Source organism: Miniopterus schreibersii, assembly GCF_964146895.1.
Source record: "Miniopterus schreibersii genome assembly, chromosome: X".
In the NCBI taxonomy this organism is placed as follows: domain Eukaryota; kingdom Metazoa; phylum Chordata; class Mammalia; order Chiroptera; family Miniopteridae; genus Miniopterus; species Miniopterus schreibersii.
In genome coordinates, this window is record NC_138104.1 from 29,366,664 (window position 1) to 29,386,950 (window position 20,287).

A 20,287-nucleotide genomic window follows, 5' to 3' on the forward strand; every position below is an offset into this window, starting at 1 on the left:
CCCGGCGTCATTGCGTCACAGGAGGCGTGTCTTATGGCCGCCGGCGCCTTAACCCCTCCCGGCAGGGTTGCTGCCTGGGAATACCTTCCTTCTGAGCCGAGTTCAGGCGTTTCCACGCTAATAGAATCGTTTATTATTCGTTTTATTAGGCTAATACAAGTAATTGATGACCACGATAAAGATGGCGGCAGCGGCTTTACCAAGGTAACGGGGAAGTCATTACCTAACAACTATGGCCCTTTGATTTTAATTACGCCCTCTTAGGGGAGGGAAGTGCTTGGCCCCGCCCCAGCGGCGTGCAAGTTATCACTTTGTAAAAGCTGTGAGTGTACGGGGGTGGGGAAAGAGAGTTGAGGCAGCCTAGAAGAATGAGAGAATGAGGGGCATTCAACGTCAGAGCATTAACACATAACTGAGAAGATGGGGAGGTAGAAGGAGAACAGGCCCCCCGTCTACTCTTGTCTAGCCCCAGGGCTCCATGTGCTTGGTGGTGGTGATGGGGCGGGGTGGCAGACAGCCTTAGAACAGGAAACGTCATTGACTAGGGGTACGTAACTAGCAGCAAAGGCATGATTTGGACTAAGGTTGCTTTGGCTCCAGAGACTGAATGCTTACTGTTGTATCTACTGCCAACGAGTATAACTGAGAAATATGGATGGCTTAACATATTTTATTACCATTTTGGGGGAGAAGAACTTAGAGTGTGTGACCTGGCGATGGTGGATCAATGACCCACAATAATGAACCACCCAGAATAGGTTGAGGCACTTAGCCAGGGTTAGTTCTGGTGCCATTAACCCTCTGTGGAGAATGGTTCTATCACTTCATCAACCATCCCTACTCCACTAGTTATAAAAGAGGAGGTGGGTGCAAGGCATATTTCCTAAGCTTTTGCTTTTTTTATATTTGAGTCTCTTGATTGTTTCTTTTGCTGTGCAGAAGGTTTTTAGCTTGCTGTATAGTCCTACTTGTTTCGTTTCGCTTTTGTTGCCTTTGCTTATTCCTTTTCTTTCTTCTTTTTTTTTTTTAATATATCTTTATTGATTTCAGAATGAGGAAGGGAGAGGGGGAGGGAGAGGGAGAGAGAGAGATAGAAACATCAATGATGAGAGAGTCATTGATCGAGCCCACAACCCGGGCATGTGCCCTGACCGGAAATCGAACCCGGATTGCCTGGATCCTAGGTCGGCGCTCAACCGCTGAGCCACACCTGGCTGGGCCCTTTTATTTCTATTATAAGTAGAATTGTTTTCTTAATTTCCTTTACAGATTGTTCATTGTTAGTATATAGAAATGCAACATATTCTTGTGTGTTGATTTTGTGTCCTGCAATTTTGCTGAATTCATTTATTCTAATGGGCTTGAGAGAAATATTAAGGTATTCTGCATATGAGATCATATCATCTGCATGCCATGGTAATTTTAACTTTTCCATTCCAATTTGGATGCCTTTTATTTATTTTTCTTACCTAATTGCTGTGGCTAAAATATCCTTTGTGATGTTGAATATTGTTTATCTGAGAATGTCTTAAATTCACCTTCATTTTTGAAGGATAGTTTTGCCAGATATAGAATTCTCAGGTGACATTATTTTTCTTTCAGCCCTATAAATATATTATCTCATCCCTTCTGGTCTTTGAGGCTTTCACTGAGAATTCACTGATAATCTTATTGAGGATCCTTGTACATGAAGAGTTGCTTTTTTCTTACTCCTTTCAAGATTCCCACTTTGGTGATGAGAGTCTGATTATAATGTATCTTGGTGTAGGCTTCTTTGGGTTTATCTTACTTAGGGTTCATTATGATTCTTGGACTTGTAAATTCATGGTTTTCCTCAAATTTGGGAAGCTTTCAGTGATTATTTCTTCAAATAACCTCTTTGCCTCTTTCTCTTTTCTTTCTCTTTCAACCTTTTGGAACTTTCATAATGGATATATTGCTTGATGATGTTCCATAACTTTCTTAATCTCTGTCCACTTTTTTTTTCTTCATTCTATTGTGTTGTGGGGTTTTTTTTGTGGGTTTTTTTTGTGGTTTTTTTTTTTTGCTCCTTAGTCTCCATAATTTCAAATGATCTGTTTTCAACTTCACTGATTCTTTTTTCCTGTGTGCGTCTACTGTTGAACCCCTCTAGTGAATATTTCAATTCAGTTATTATATTTTCAGCTCTAGAATTTCTGTTTGGTTCCTTTTTATAATTTTTATCTCTTTTGGTTTTTGGGAAGACCACACAACTAAAATGTCATTTTCATCACATCGTATCAAGGCCTTGATCAATTGGCCACAGTAGTATTTGCCAGGTTTCTCCTCTGCAAAGTCAGGTTACCTACTTTCTATACTCCATATTTTTAGAAGGAAGTCACTAAGTCCAGCCCACACTCAAGAAGGGTTGGAGAAGATAAATCTCCACTTCCTGGCGGGTGAGAATCCACACAAATTATTTAGCATTCTTCTATAAGGAAGAATTATTTGGTTTCTCAAATTGTTTCAGCTTTGTCCTTTGGAAGCTATTTCACTTTGGTTCCTATGCCCCTTTGGCATGCCTCCATTGTTTTGTGTTTTGAGCACTTTCTGGCACTGTGGGATGTTCATTTTCATATTCCTGCCACAGCCATTGCAGAATCAGTCATTTCTCCAAGGAACCCTGGTTCCTTTTAGTAAATCAAAATGTCTTCCAGAATATGAAAGATCTAGTAGATTATAGTAGTGCCAATGAAACCCATTCAGAGGGGTATGCATGTGTAGGAAGTGGTTAACAGGCAAAAGAAAAAGAAAGCTAGAAGGGTCAAAATCTGATTCTCTCCTGAATGATAGTTTATTATATAAGAGCACAAACTAAGGGCAGGTACCTTAGGCTCCAGTGCCAGCTCTGTCACTCTCTAGCTGTGTATCTGTGAACCTCAATTTCCTCATTTATAATATGGTATAATAACCTCATGAGGTTGTTGGGATGTTGATTTAATGATAACACATGCTTTGCACAGCGCCTGCCACATAGTAAGCATTCATATGTTAGCTATTATTAGTTTCAATTCTTTACTTGTCTGAACTCACTACTATAATGTCATGAACAACTATGAACCCTTGCTTTTTCTTATCTGATGCCTACATTATTCATCTTCCCTCTTGTTATATTTCTTTCCCTAGGAATAATTTTGATTTGACCCAGTGCATGTTTTCCTTTGATATCATCACTGAGAATCTGCGAGTGCCCTAAATGCCCTGTGCTGCACAAACACTAGAGGTTCTCTATGAAGGTGACAGTTCTTGGGACCATTGGCTTGAAGTAGCTGCCTCTTCTACCAGACCCTTGTTCAGGTGCAGTCTACTCTTGAGTCTTTATCAAGGCGGGAAGATAAAGCTCTGCTTCCTGGAGGGTGAGGAAATTGTGTCATTTGAATATTATATATTCATATTAAGGTGCACAGAACACCAAATCTCCTTTTTTTTTGGGTTAATCCTCACTCCAGGATATTTTTTTCCATTGAGTTTTAGAGAGAGTGGAAGAGAGGGGGGAGAGGGAGAGAGAGAGAGAGGTGAGAGAGAAACATCTATGTGAGAGAGATATATCAATTGGTTGCCTCCTGCACGTGCCCCAACTGGGTCTGGGAATCAAACCTGCAACTTATGGATGTGCCCTTGACTGTGAATTGGACCCGAGATCCTTTGGTGCATGAGCTGACAGTCTAACCACTGAGCTATGTTGGCCAGGGCCCAAATCTCTTTTTGTTAACAGAGAAAAATTCTTTATTGCCCTCCTAGCAAATTTATTGCCCCCTTGTCAGGTGAGCTTTTAATCCTTTGAGAAGAAATTGTCTTCCTTTTGATCATGTGATTCTCTTCCTAATAGGTCTAGAGTATAGTTATCTACAAATATGATTAAGGGACCTTCTTCTTTTGGTTTGTTTAATACATCTGAAAAGAACGCATATACAAAGAATTGAGATATGAGAAAGCATTGGTTCAATGCAGTTGAATCTACAGAAATTAGGATTTGGGGAAGGCGGACATAAAACATTTTTAAAAATTTGGAAACTGCAACCAAAATAAGCTGCTAAAATCCCTATTAAAACTTATGAGGAGTTTTTATAAGACTCTCCATCATTTTTATTAAACCAGGAAGCCTCAATTGGCTACTCTAAGGTTCCTCATGCAATACAGATATAAGGGGATTCCCTTGACTGGTCTGAATAAGGGGACTTCTGAGGTCATCCGTTTCCCTGTGCCTTCTTTAATCCCTTGGCTATGATGATAAGAAATTAACTCCCAACTCAGTCGAAAGCTGGATGTTCTCCTAAAGAGATTGCTATTTCTGAGTCTCAGAACTTGGAACCTTTATTTTTGGTTTGCCACTTGGGGCCCCTAATCTCAAACAGTATCTAATGTTTCTGTAGGAATTGACTACTTTACGTTGTTATTTTTAGTTTTTGTTGTTATTAATCTTCACCTGAGGATATTTTTTCCATTGCTTTTTCAGAGAGAGTAAGAGGGAGGGGGGAGAGAGGGAGAAACATTGATGCAAGATTGGCACATGGACTGGTTGCCTCCCACACACGTGCACCCCAACATGGGGGGGGGGCAGGGAGCAAACCTGTAACCCTGCCGCTCTAACACTGAGCCACACCGGCCAGGGCTTGTTATTTCTAGTTCATCCTGGTGCGGCCTTCATCCATGCCTGTGATTGGAATCTTCATGCTGTAGCTGCTCCAAGACAAAAATCTAGATATAAATGGAGCAGCAGATGGGTGCCAAATATACTTTGAGGATAACAGGAAGGTGAGTGCAGGGGAAATATATCTTTTGCCAACTCAGGATGACTTTCCACATATACTACCAGGCAGTGACTTTCAGAAAGTAGCCATTTCTCCAAAAACAAAACATGACCAACTGTATTGCTTGCCTTCCTCACCTTACTATACAAAGTACCGCTCTCATTGAATGATTTTACTCAGAGAGTTTGCATGATACCATGTAGAAAGTTAATTGCACATAATTGGGTCGAGGAGGGGACTAGATAAGCAGCCAAGGTCTGGAACAAGTACAGAAAGATAATAAAGTGGTTGAAATAAAACCATGGGACTTTAGAATCGGAATGCCATTTAAAGATGTGGATTGCCTGCTCCAAAATAAATTGGAGAAAAAAACAATGGGAGAAATGTGAAGTTGGAGTGAGGATTCATGAAAGATGAGTCATCCTCATATCCTACAGAATAAAGTGAAGAATTCTTTCTTTTCAAAATACACAACTGGAAAAGAGAATTGGGAAAATCTACATAAGAATTTTCCCTCCTGCTGTGCTATGGCTATGTCCCATTTAATAGTACTGTTGTCCCTCATTTCATTTTCTTTACACCTCTTATAGCTAAAACTCTTGCACATCTCTGACAGTGTAATTCTGGAGCTGGTCCTTCATTCTGAAGAGAGCTGTTCACTTCCTGCCATATGTTACATCAGGACACTAGAATCTTTCCTGAGGAAGAATCTTCAGCATCTTGGAAGCAGGAAAATAGAGAAGAAGCACGGTTACTATCCTCAGCAAATTATCAGGGGCCACTGGAAATATAAAGATGCCAGGGTTTCTGTGAGGGAAAGCCAGAGTGGCAGAGGTGGGCTCAGTCTGTAGAAACTCGCATTGCCGTTCTTCATCAGCAAGTGCACAGTAAACCATGGAGTACACAGATCATGCATATTCAGCCAGTAAGATCCTATGCTGCCCGTGTGGATCACATGGTCATGGATCTGAACTGTCGCCCCTGTCCTCTCTAGCTGATTAGAGCAGGTAAGTCCTGGGGCACAAGGGTTCCGGGTGTCAGTGAGCTTCCATAGTTATTGCCCTTGCCGTCTAGTGAACTGTTTTAAATTTTTGGAGAAAATAGCTTTATTGTGCTATAATTTACATTTAAAGTGTATAATTCAATGGCTTTTAGTATACACAGAGTTGTGGAACCATCACCACAATCACTTTTAGAATATTTTCATTACCTCAAAAAGAAACCCTGTAAGTTTTAGCTATAACTACCCTAATCCTCCATTCCCTCAACCCCCGGACAACCACTAATGTATATTTTGTCCCTATATATTTGCCTATTCTGGATATTTCATATATTGTAACTGGAAGCATATAATATGTGGTCTTTTGTGACTGGCTGCTTTTATTTAGCATAATGTTTTCAAGGTTCATTTATGTTATAGCATATTAGTGCTTCATTCCTGTGTGTGTGTGTGTGTAGCAGCAGCTATATTGAGATATTATTCATATAATATACAATCACACATTTAAAGTGAACAGTTGGATGGTATTTAGTATAACCTCAGAGGCATGCAATTATCAGTCATTTTTGGTCATTTTAGAACACCTGTTTTCAATTCTTTTGGTCCTGTACCTAGGAGTGGAATTGCTGGGTCATATGGTAATTCTATGTTTAACTTTTTGAGAAAGTGCCAAACTTTACATAGTGGCTGCACCATTTTACAGTCCTACCATCAATATACAAAGGTTCCAATTTCTCCATGTCTTCACCAACATTTGTTAGTTTCTGTTTTCTTGATTATGGCCCAGCATAATGAATATAAAGTGGTATCTCCTTGTGGTTTTATTTTGCATTTCTCTAATAATGCTGTTGAACATCTTTTCATATGCTCGTTGGTCATTTGTATAACTTCTTTGGAAAATGACTACTTAAGTCTTTTGTCTATTTTTGAATTGGGCCGTTTGTCATTTTGTCATTGAATTGTAAGAGCTCTTTATATATTCTAGATATTATACCCTTTTCAGGTATATGGTTTGCAAATATTTTCTTCTATTTTGTGAGTTGTCTTCTCTTTTTGAAGACTATTGTTTTAGAGTAGTTGTAGGTTCACAGCAAATTTGAGAGAAAGGTACAGAGATTTTCCATATGTCCCCTGCTTCTACATGCTCATAGCCTCCCCCATGTTCAACATTCTCCACCAGAGTAGTACTTTTGTTACAATTGATGAACCTATGTTGATACATGATCACCCAAAGTTCATAGTTTACTTTAAGGTTCACTCTTAGTGTACAGTCTATGGACTTGGACAAATGTATAATGACACGTATCCATCATTGTAGTATCATACAGGGCACTGCCCTAAAAATCCTTTGTGCTCATTCCCCTTCTCCTTCACAATCCCAGGCTACCACTGATTTTTTATTTTTTTACTGTCTCCATAGTTTTGCCTTTTCCAGAGTGTCATTTGGTTAGAATCATACAGTATGTAGCCTTTTCAGATTGGCTGCTTTCACTTTGTAATAAGCATTTAAAGTTCCTCCTTATCTTTTCAAAGCTTTTGATAGATTATTTCTTTGTAGCATTGAGTACTACAGTTTTTTTGTCCATTCACTTGCTGAAGGACATCTTGGTTGCTTCCAAGTTTTGGAAATTATTAATAAAACTGCTATAAATGCTTGTGTCCAGGTTTTTGTGTGGACATAAGTTTTCATCTCCTTTAGGTAAATACCAAGGAGTGTGATTGCTAGATTGTATGGTAACAATAAGTTCAATTTTTTAATAAACCAGCAAACTGTCTTTCAAAGTGGCTGCACCATTTTGTGTTCCCACTAGCAATGAATGAAAGAGTTCCTGTCATTCCACATTCTTGTCAGCATTTAGTGTTGTCTGTGTTCTGGATTTTGGCCATTCTAATAGGTGTGTAGTGATAGCTCCTTGTTTTAATTTGCAATTTCCTGAAGACATGATGTGGATTTTCCTTTCATATGTTTACTTCCATCTGCATATCTTCTTTGGTAAACTGTGTGGTAAGGTTTTTGGTCCATTTTTTAGTTGGGTTGTTTTAATGTTTATTTTTAATACTTTATATTTTGGATAACAGTCCCTTATTAGATGTGTCTTTTGCAAATATTTTTTTTGAGATGTAAGTGACATATAACATACTAGTTTCAGGTGTACAACATAATGATTTGATATTTGTACATATTGCAAAATGATCACCACAGTAAGCCTAATTAGCATTCATCATCACACATGGTTATAATTTTTTTCTTGTGATGAGAATTTTTAAGATCATTATCTCAGCGACTTTTAACTGTACAATACAGTATTATTAACTATAGTAACCATGCTGTACATTACATCCCTAAGACTTATTTTATAACTGGATGTTTGTATCTTTTGACCACCTTCACCCATTTTGCCCACTCTCCACCCCCGCATCTGGCAAACACCAATCTGTTCTCTGAGTTCAGCTTTTTGTTTGTTTTAGACTCCACATATAAGTAAGGTCACATAGTATTTGTCTTTCTCTGACTTATTTTACTTAGCATAATGCCCTTAGGATCCATCTGTATTGTCTCAAATAGCAAGATTTCTGTCTTTTTTCCTTCAAATTTTGTACTTTATTTATCTATTTAATATATAATTAACATATAAATTAATTTCAGGTGTACAACAAAATGATTTGATTTACATACGTTATGAAATGATCACCACAATAAGTCTAATTAACATCCATCACCACACACAGTTAAAAATGTTTTTCTTGTGATGAGAACTTTTAAGATGTACTCTCAGCAATTTTGCTATTGAGTTGTATGAGTTTCTTATATATTTTGAAAATTAATCTCTTATCGGATAGGTGGTTTGCATATATTTTCTTTCATCCAGTAGGTTGTCGTTTCATTTTGTTGATTGTTTCTATTACTGTGTACAAGCTTTTTAGTTTGGTGTAGTCCCATTTGATTATTTTTGCTTTTACTGCTTGTGCTGTTGATGGCATAGCAAAAAATTATTGCCAAAAAAGATCATTGCCAAGACTAATTTCAAGGAGCCTTCCTGCTATGTTTTCTTCTAGGAGTTTTAAGGTTTCAAATGTACATTTAACTCTTTAATACATTTTAGTTTTAATTTTTGTCTATGGGATAAGATAGGGGTGCAATTTTATTCTTTTGCATGTGATTATCCAGTTTTCCCAGCACCATTTATTGAAGAAACTATCTTTTCCCCAGTGAGTATTCTTGGTTCCCTTGTTAAATATTAGTTGACCATATATGTGAGTTTTATTTCTGTGCTCTTGATATTGTTCCATAGGTCTTTGTGTCTATTTTTATGCTAGTACCACTGTTTTGATTACTATAGCTTTGTACTATAGTTTGAAATCAGGAAGTTTGATGCCTCCAGCTTTGTTCTTCTTTCTCAGGATTGTTTTGTTTATTTGGGGTCTTATGTGGAGACAGTAAAAATGATCAGTGGTTTCCATGGGTTGAGGAGGGATGATTAGACAGCACAGAAGATTTTTAGGGGGTGAAGTTATTCTGAATGATACCATAATAATGGATACATGTCACTATACATTTGTCTAAACCCATAGAATGTACAGCACCAAGAGCGAACTGTAATGTAAACTATGGACTTTGTTTGATTATGATGTATCCATATAGGTTCACCAATTGTAACAAAGGTACTGCTGTGTTGGAGGATGATGAAAATGGGGGAGGCTATGCACATATACACATATGGGACTAGGGGATATATGGGAAATCTCTATACCTCCCATCAATATTGCTGTGAACTAAAACTGCTCTATAAAAAATAAACTCTTAATAAAAAAAATCAACCAAACATAAAAGAAAGCAGTAATGGAGGAAATGAGAACAAAACAACTGACTCATAGCAAAAAGGCAAAAATCCCTTCTTATCAGTAATTTAATTGTAAATGAATTAAATTCTCCAATCAAAAGAAAAAGATTGGCTGAATGGATTTTTTAAAAAACCCATGATTTACTCCATATTGTCTACAAGATGCTCACTTTATTTTTTAGCTGGAATTTGTTTCATTTTACAGTTTACTATAACAAGAATTAATGTGTATTATAGGAGATTTGAACAGTACAAAGTATACAGGAGAAGAAACGTTACTCATTGCTTTACACTCACAGAGACCCACCATTAACATGTAGTGCCTTTCTTTCTAGTATTTTGATCTAACTTGGAAAATGAAGACCTCTATAGCAAATATTTGTGACATTTAAATGTCATGACTTCTCTGTCATTAAGGTGAAGTTTGTTGAAATGAGTTAAAAACATTTGTTTGCAGTGTGAAAAATTCAATCAAACAAGTGTTTGGCATGTTAAAGACAAAATATTGCATCCTTTTTTCCCCCCTCTCACTTAATTTAAGATTTTAAAAAAAGTCAATTTAGGCCATCCATTTTTGTGTTCAGAAATGTGACCTCAGTAACTAAACAGATAAGTCAGATGCCCAAACATTGGTTATTGATGTAGAAGTTTATTTCAGGTACCCAAAATATGCAGAGTTTTTGCATTCATTGATGGATCTCAGATCATTCCTTAACTTTGTGCATATATGACCTGTGATTTTGCTAATATTTTCACATGCCAGTTAAAAATTTATGTAAACGCAAACTTACCATATTATTCATTACAGTTTTTTGGGTTTTTTTAATCCTCACCCAAGGATATTTTTTCCATTGCTTTTCAGAGAGAGTGGAAGGGAGAGAAACAGAGAGAAAAATCGATGTGAGGGAGACACATCGATTGGTTGCCTCCTGCACAAGCCCCGACCAGGGCCCAGGATCGAGCCTGCAACCGAGGTACATGCCCTTGGCCGGAATCAAACCCAGGACCCCTCAGTCCGCGGGCCAACATTCTAACCACTGAACAAACTGGCTAGGGCCACACTACAGCTTTTTAAAAGTTGAAGATATGCTAATCATATTTTGAAAGTTTTCTTATTTATTTAGTTTAATTTTGTTTTTCAATTACAGTTGACATTCAGTATTAATTTCAGGTGTATACCATAGTGCTTAGACAATCATATACTTTACAAAGTGATGGCCTTGATATTTCAAGTACCCACTTGGCACCATACATAGTTACAATATTGTTGACTATATTCTCTATGTTGTGTTTTACATCCTTGTGACTATTCTGTAACTACCACTTAGTACTTGTTAATCCCTTCACCTTTTCCACCCATTCTCCCAACCCCTCTCCCCTCTGGCAACCATCAGTCTGTTCTCTGTGTCTATGAGTCTGATTCTGTTTTGTTTGTTCGTTTATTTTGTTCTTTAAATTCCACATGTAAGTGAAATCATACGGTATTTTTCTCTGTCGGACTTACTTCACTTAGCACAATACCCTGTAGGACTGTCGATGCTGTCACAAATGGTAAGATTTCATTCTTTTTAATGGCCCAGTAATATTTCATTGTATATATATATGTAGCACTATTTTTTATCTACTTACCTGTTGATGGACACTTGAGTTGTGTCCCTATCTTGGCTATTGTAAATAACATTGCAGTGAACATCGGGGTGCATGTATCCTTTTGAATCAGTGTTTTGGGTTTCTTTAGATACATATCCAGAAGTGGAATTGCTGAGTCTAAAGGTAGTCCCATTTTTTCATTTTTTGAGCAACTTACATACTGTTTTCCACAGTGGCTGCACCAGTCTGCATTCCCACCAGCAGTGCACGAGGATTCCCTTTTCTCCACACCCTTGCCAACACTTGTTTGTTGATTTGTTAATGGCAGCCTTTCTGAGAGGTGTGAGGTGATATCTCATTGTGGTTTTAATTTGCATCTCTCTGATGATTAGTGACGTTGAGCATCTTTTCATATGTCGGTTGGCCACCTGTACGTCCTCTTTGGAGAAGTGTCTATTCAGGTCCTCTGCTCATTTTTTAAATTGGATTGTTTGTTTTTTTGCTGTTGACTTGTCTGAGTTCTTTATAAATTTTGGGTATTAACCGCTTATCAGATGTATCATTGACGAATATGTTCCCCCATTCAGTAGGTTGTCTTTTCGTTTTGTTGATGGTTTCCTTTGCTGTGCAAAATCTTTTAAGTTTGATGCAGTCCTATTTGTTTATTTTTTCTTTTGTTTCCCTTGCCTAAGGAGATATGTCAAAAAAAAACATTACTAAGAGAAATGTCTGAGAGTTTACTGCCTTTGTTCTCTTCTAGGAATTTTATGGTTCGAGTCTTAAATTTAAATCTTTAATCCATTTCGAGTTTATTCTTGTGCATGGTGTAAGAAGGTGGTCTAGTTTCATTTTTTTTTTGCATGTATTTGTCCAATTTTCTCAACACCATTTATTGAACAGACTGTCTTTACCCCATTGTATGCTCTCACCTCCTTTGCCATATATTAATTGACCATATAGGTGTGGGTTTATTTCTGGGAAGATACTCACTTTGGACACAAATGGGTTGAAAGTTAAAGGATAGAAAAAGATATCACATGGTAGTAATAACTAAAAGAGAGCTCGGGTTCCTATACTAATATCAGGAAAAATAGATTTTAAGTAAAAATGGTTAAATAAGGGAACTGTATGTTAATAAAAGTTTCAATATAGCAAAAAAATATATGAATTATAAACATTTGCATATCTAATTACAGGTCCTCAAAATATATGAAGCAGAAATTGACAAAATTAAAGGCAGAAAATGACAGTTTTACAATGGTAGTTGGAGACTTCAATACCCGTTTTTCAACAGTGGATAGAACAATAAGGTAAAAGATCAATAAGGAACTAGAGAACAACACAGTAAATTAGTAAGACCTAATACACACATACACAGAACATTCCTCCAAACAACAACAGAATAGACATTCTTCTCAAGTGCACATGGGACAACCTCCAGCAGCCAAATGATCATGCCTACCCCATTACCAGACACCACCGGAGCAGCAGAAGTCTAAGGTCAAAAAGACAGATATTTAGTAGAAACTTGTGTGGGGTCTTCCCCTTCTATAAAAATTACACGTGTGGCCTGATTCTTAGATGTTAATGTGGCTACAGCTTTAGGAACTTGACATGATTGTGCATACCACATATTCTGCCCAGGGGAGGCAGCGTATCAGGAGTGAGGAGATAGACTGGGGATGGATGGGATGTGCCAGATCAGGAGCCCCAGCTTTCTTCCCTCTTTTAATGGTGTATGTTTCATTCCAGGTACAGTGCGATCTACTAAGTCCAGCTTGCAGCAAGACAGTGGGATCCCAGTGGTGATTGAGTAGTTCACCCTCGCCCAGGGCTGTGAAGTAAGTCATCCATCCTGGTGGGACATCCTAATGCAAATTAGTCAGTAGTGCCTTTCCCGGGCATGATGGGACTTGGTGTTCTCAGCAGCGTGGCAGATTCATGTACAATGAGAGTTGGAGCAGTGGCTGTCTCGCAACTTCCATACCTTTATATACCTTCATGGTGTTGGGTGTCTCCGCTGGGGTCCCCAACCTGGCATATGGAGCAACAGGACCTACTGGGTGATTATTCAAATATATTAAAGCTTGGGGTGGTACTTTTGTAATGTTTTACTTGTTCGTAATGTAATCTGCTGCTTTAATAGTCCGTTCTCCCTTTCTACCAACCCTGCTGCTTGTGGGTTATAGGAGAGATGGGACCTTCATTCAGTGTCATATTCTTTTACCCAGTCTTTCATATCATGACCTTGGATATAAGATACCACCCCCCATCACTGTCTAGTTGACAAGAGTAACCGTGTGTGGTACTCAGCTTCTCTAATCCCCTAATGGTGGCAGCCTGGTTGGGTGACTACAGGGGAAAGCTTGGGTTAAACCAGACACAGTGTCTCCACAAACCAAGGCATATTTACAACTGTCACTTGCAGGGGTGGGGGCCAGTATAATCAATTTGCTAATCCTGCTTCGGTTGGGAACAGCGGTGAATGAGGTATGCCTGTACTGATACCTGCGATAGCATTGTTAACATAAGAAACATTCAAACCTGTAGAGAATTTTTGTGAGTTTATTTGAGCCAAACTGTCAACAATTGCTGGGAAGCAAAAATCTCAACAGATTGAAATAATGCTCCAGAGAATAGAAGTTTTGCATCTTATTTTATACATTACAATCAAAAGAGAAGATGTAAATGGGTTACATGAAACCCATTGCTGATAGATTAGGGGGCAGGAGAAAGCAAAGTAGGGAAACCTCTGGGATCTGATAAAAAGTAAAATGATAGACACATACTTCTTTTACATAGGTGGGTAAAGCATAGTTAAAAGTCATCAATTAACATGATACCAATGAGGGGATTTGTGGTTTCTGCTCTGTGCTTTGAGGGGTCTAGAAAAAGGAAATTACTTTGACATTCCAAAGATATGTTATTGTAGATGCAAAAAGACAATAGACAGGCTCAATTAAGGTGAAAATTGATGTTTGTCAGGGAAGATTCTAGCCTAAGACATGACTACATGCCATAAACTGCTTTTAGTTAAAAAGTTTTAATTTCAGACCATCCTATGTGGTTACTTTAGGTCTCTGAGTTTGTAAAGCCACCATGCAGGCCTTCCCTGAGCTTGTCGGGTTTAGTATGTGGTCCCTTTTTATCCACAGCATGGATGAAGCTTGAAAACATTATGCTAAGCAAAACAAGCCAGTTTTCAAAGACAATGTATTATATGATTCCATATATATGAAATGTCCAGAAAAGGAAATCTATAGAGATAGAAAGTAGATTAGTGTTTTCTTAAGGATTGGGAGGATGGGAGTTAGGGGGAGTGACAGCTGAACTATACAGGGTTTCTTTTTGAGCTGATGAAAATGTTCTAAAATTGACTGTGGTGGAGGTTGTGATACCATTGTAATTAACCCATTGTCAATTAACAAGAAAGGAGCAAAGGGAAGGCCATATAATATAGGTGTGCCATTTGTACAGCTTTGCCAGAAAGCTGCAGTTTAACGCTCTCCAGGTCTGTTCCCCGCAGATCCTCGGGGAAGGCACTGGACAAAGAAAGAATAGACGCATGCCCAGTAAAGTGTAAATGATGTAAAGAGGATGCCTTCCTGTCAGTCACACCTGGGAGCAGGTCACTGGCCAGAATAGGTGGGGCCACTGCAAGGGCACGAAATCTGAGATACATAAGCTCCTGAACAGAAGTAGTTCTCCTTCTTTGCTCTTACCCTTGCTTGTGCTCTTGCTGCTTGCGCCTGACTCCTGGCTGGTGGCGCTCTCACGCTCCTCACTCACCCACATGGCCCACAGCCATGTGGACCCCACACACAATAGCCTAGTGGACTTAATGGACTGCAACTAGTCTGACGCTGTAACTCTGGACCCTGGCTTTGCTTTTAGCTCTGCTAGATTGCCAGATACCTTTTCCAGGACAGGTTTAAGGGAAATGGGACTTTATAAACCAAGGGATATAATTCCATGCAAATAAAGCTTCCTACCACATCTCATCCTCCCGTGGGGGCCTCCAGAAATGCTTATTCCAGGGGTACCCCAAGAACCCCACTCCCAGTAGCAACGGAGAAGGGCAGTCCACACAATTCTCCGATAACAGTTGCACATATCTGTGAATATATTAAAAACCATTGAGTGGTACACTTTAAATGGGTTAATAGTATGGTATATGAATTATAAATCAATAAAACTATTTTAAAAAAGAGTAGTACTTGACTCATGGAGAGTGTCATCTGCAAGATGTCAGAATAGGAAGCCCCAGAACCACCTGCCCCCACAGAAACACCAACTTAACAATATTCAGAACAACTGCCTTTTTAAAAAGTCAAGAAACCAGTGAAGCCGTTCCTGCACCCCAAGTGAGCATGAGGTTAACTGAATCAAACCCTGTTAGAAAAAATACTTCTAGCATTCACTCACTAGAGCCCCTCTTCCCAGCATAGTAGGCATGGTCAGAGAAAACCCTCAACTCCCTACTTCTCCCTGGGGGGGGAAGATTAAGAGTAGACTATACATCCAACCTTCTGACTAATGGGGCCACTGTCTGAGAGACTGGTTTTTGTCTTGCCTTAATCTGAGCTCTGACAACAATTAGGCGCCAGGTTGGGAGCCTCTGAGAACAACGATCGAGATGCACCAGAGTCTGCAGTACCATAAACAGACACTAGACGGAGCTCCAGAACCATGGCTTAGTGCACAACCAGAGAGGCTGCAGTAGCGCAAACAGACACCAGAGGGCGCACATGAGTGGAAACTGGCAAATCAATCACGTTACACACAGAAGCCAAGCACAGCACATTACCAAAAAAAAGTTTTAGAGGTCTCCTGAATCTCTAGTTGGGTGACTGGAGAAATTGTTTCCTGTACCAAATCAGACCACAAAGGCTGGGAGAAGTGGCTGATTTTTCAAATGTCAAAGTCCCAGCAGAACATGATAACACACAAAGGAACAGGGAAGTGTGGCCTAATCAAAGGAACAAATTAAATAAACTGAAACCAACCCTAAAGAAACAGATATATAAATCACCAGGCAAATAATTCAACATAATTGTCATAAGTATGCTTGATGAATTCAAAGAGAGCACAGGTGGACAACTAAACAAAATCAGAAAAATATGCATGAAGTAAAAGAATATCAACAGAGTTAGAAATTATGAAGAAGAAAATGGAATTCAGGAACTGAAGAATATAATTACAGAACTAAAAACTTCACAAGAGGGGTACAATAGTAAACTTAATTAGAAGAATTTGTGTGCTTGAAGAAGGACTTCAAAATAATTGAGGCAGAGGAAAAAAAGAAAGAATGAAGGAGGGGAACAGAGTGAGGGGACATTGGTGGAAGGACCAATATATGCATAAAGAGAAGAAAGAGACAAAGGGACAGAGATCCTATATGAAGAACTAATAGTCTAAAACTTTCCAAAGCCGAGGACAAATGGATGTAAAATTCGAGAAGCTAAGAAAACTTCAACAAGGAAAAATATAAAGAGACCTACACCAAGACACATTTAATCAAACTGTCAAAAGTCACAGATACAAAGACAGTCTTCAAAGCAGCAAGACAAGAACAAGTCATCACACACAAGTGAGTTCCTATTAAATTATCAGCAGACTATATTTCCTATGTATATATGCCATATGGAGATATAAAGTACAGCATAGGATATATAGCCAATAATATTGTGATAGCTGCATGGTGTCAGGTGGGTACTGGAAATATCGGCGGGATCACTTTGTAAATTGTATAGTTGTCTAACTATGCTGTACACGTGAAACTAATACAAAATAATATTGAGGGTCAACTGTGATTGAAAAAATTAAAAAACATTAAAAAATTACCACCAGGTTTCTCAGCAGAAACCTTGCAGGCTAGAAGGACCTGGGATGATATATACAATGTGCTGAAAGAAACAACAAAAAAATCCAAGAATGAAAGATTAACAGGCAAATATATTAAAATAATTATAGCTACAAATTTTGCTAATGGGTACACAATGTAAAAAGATGTAAATCAGGCCATCAAAGCAGAAAGTGTGTGGGGGTAGTAAAACGATAGAGTTTTGTGTGTGATTGAGTTATGTTGTTATCAGATTAAAATAGACTTAAAACTGTTAGATGTTTTATGTAAGCATCATAGCAATAACCAATTAAAAACTTGCAGTAGACACACAAAAGATAAAGAGAAGGGAATCAATACATAGCATTATGAATAATCATTAATTCACAAAGAATGACAGCAAGAGAGAGAAAAAAACAACCAGGAACTAGAAAACAACCAGAAATAACTGTCTATTACTGTCTATTACTGCATGATTCTACATAGAACATGTAGATATATATACAGTGGGATATTACTTAGCCATAGAAAAAAAGGACATACTGCCTTTTGCAACAACACCGATGAACCTAGAGGACATTATGCTCAGTGAGATTTGTCAGACAGTGAAAGTAAAATGTTGTATGCTCTCGCATACGAATCTAATGGGAAAAAAAACCCCTCATAGCAACAGAGAGTAGAAATGTGGTTACCAGGGGCTTAAGAGTGGTGTAGATGAGGGCATACTTTTTACCCCTCATTGATCCCCTGCATCCACCCCACCCCCAGGCCTTCCCCAGACCAATGTCTGTGTCCATGGGTTATGCTTCTGAACATATAAGTTCTTTGATTAATCTCTCCCTACCCACACACCCCTCCCTGCCTTCCCTCTGAGATTCAGCAGCCTGTTCCATGCTTCTATGTCTCTGGATCTTGGCTATTGTAAATTGCGCTGCTATGAACATAGGGGTGCAATAGTTCTTTCTAATTGGTGTTTTAGGTTTCTTAGGATATATTCCTAGTAGTGGGATCACTGGGTTATAAGGCAGTTCCATTTTTAATTTTTTGAGGAACCTCCACATTGTTTTCCATAGTGGCTGCCCCAGTCTGCATTCCCACCAGCAGTGCACCAGGGTTCCCCTTTCTCCACACCCTCACCAGCAATTGTTTGTTGATTTGTGGATGGCAGCCATTCTGACGGGTGTGAGGTGATACCTCATTGTGGTTTTAATTTGCATCCCTCTGATGATTAGTGACTTTGAGCATCTTTTCATATGCCTCTTGGCCATCTGTGTGTCCTCTTTGGAGAAGTGTCTTATTCAGGTCCTTTGCTCATTTTTTAATTGGATTGTCTTCCTTTTGTTAAGTTGTATGAATTCCTTATATATTTTGGAAATCAATCTTTTATCCGATGTGTCGTTGGCAAATGTGTTCATCCATACAGTGGGCTCCCTTTTCGTTTTGTTGATGGCTTCTTTTGCCGTGCAGAAGCTTTTTCTTTTGATGCTGTCCCATTTGTTTATTTTCTCCTTCATTTCTCTTGCCCTAGGAGATGTATCGGCAACCATATTGCTAGGAGAGATGTCTGAGATTTTGCTGCCTATGTTTTCTTCTAGGATTTTTGTGGTTTCACATCTTACATTTAAGACTTTTATCCATCTTGAGTTTATTTTTGTGGCTGGTGTAAGTTGTTGGTCTAGTTTCATTTTTTTGCATATACTGTCCAATTTTCCCAGCACCATTTATTGAAGAGACTGTCTTTACTCCATTGTATGCTCTTGCCTCCTTTGTCAAAGAGTAATTGAGCATAATGGCTTGGGTCGATTTCTGGGTTCTCTGTTCTGTTCCACTGATCTATATGCTTGTTCTTGTGCCAGCACCAGGCTGTTTTGATTACAGTGGCTTTGTAGTATAACTTGATATCTGGTATTGTGATCCCTCCAACTTTGTTCTTTCTCAAGATTGTCGTGGCTATTTGGGGTCTTTTTTGGTTCCATATAAATTTTTGAAGTGTTTGTTCTAGATCTGTGAAAAAAATATATACAACTTAAAAGTTAATTCTACCTCAATAAAACTGATTTTAAAAATAGAAAATTTATGGAATTCAGAGAAAGCAGCACTAAAAGTAAAGTTTATAGTGGTAACTGCAGCTAAAGAATATATATGCATACCCCATGGACATGAACAAGAGTTTGGTGAAGGCCAAGGGAGAGGGATGTGGGGGTAGGTGAAGGTGGACAAAGGGCTGGGAAAAGGGGGACACCTGCAATTATGTCAACATTTACAATTTTTAATAAAAATTGTAGAAAGACCTCAAATCAACAATCTAACAACATCTCAAGGAACTAGGAAAAAACAAAATCCAATGTTAGCAGAAGGAAATATATAATAAAGATTAAAGCAGAGATGTATGAAATAGAGAATGGAAAAGCAATAGAAAAAAATCAATGAAACCAAAAGTTGGTTTATGAAAACACTGATAAAATTGACAAACCCTTAGCTAGACTAGGAAAAAAAGAAAGAACACTCAACTAAAATTAGAAGTGAAAGAGGGGACAGTTGATGTGACAGCAATAAAAGGATTATAGGAAACTACATGAACAATTATACACTAACAAATTGGATAACCTAGAAGAAATATATCCTAGAAACATACAACCTACCAAGACTGAATCATGTAGAAATAAAAAAAAAAATCTGAACAGACCTATAACTAGTAAGTAGATTAGAGTTGTAATAAAAAGCCTCTCAACAAAGAAAAGCCAAAGACCAGATCAGATAGCTTCACTGGGAATTCTACCAAACATTTAAAAAAGAATCTAATCCTCAAATTCTTTCAAAGAATGGAGGAGGAGGGAACACTTCCAAACTCATTTTGTAAGGCCAGCATTACTCTGATACCAAAACCAAAGACACAAGAAAACTACACACCAATATCTTTGATGAATATTAATGTAAAAGTGCTCAATGAAATTCTAGCAAACCGAATTTAAAAGCACTTTAAAAGTATTATACACCATGACCAAGTGGGATTTATACCTGGAAATGAAAGATGGTTCAGCATATGAAAATCAATCCATGCAATACACCACATTAACAGAATGAAGGACAAAAGCACAATTGACATGATCTTATGACAAGAAAACCTTAAAAATCCTCCACAAAAACTGGTTAAAATGAATAAATGATTTTAGCAAAGTTGCAGAATACAAAATCAACAAACAAAAATCAGTTGCATTTCTATACACTAACAATGACCAAT

The 20,287-nt window shown here is 38.2% G+C and overlaps 1 long non-coding RNA gene across 3 annotated transcripts in view; it reads left to right on the plus strand.

Moving 5' to 3' along the window:
- Positions 1 to 12: 12 nt before the first annotated feature.
- LOC308551223 overlaps positions 13 to 20,287 on the plus strand; it is a 40,655-nt gene continuing 20,380 nt past the window's right edge. Inside the window, exons 1-5 of one of the 3 annotated variants that reach the window (XR_013997997.1) lie at positions 54 to 204; positions 4,632 to 4,776; positions 5,363 to 5,779; positions 12,401 to 12,514; positions 12,957 to 13,045. This is a non-coding gene — a long non-coding RNA (uncharacterized lncRNA). Of the gene's footprint in view, positions 205 to 4,631; positions 4,777 to 5,362; positions 5,780 to 12,400; positions 12,515 to 12,956; positions 13,046 to 20,287 lie in introns of all 3 variants that reach the window. The other 2 variants (XR_013997996.1, XR_013997998.1) reach the window with 2 other exon arrangements.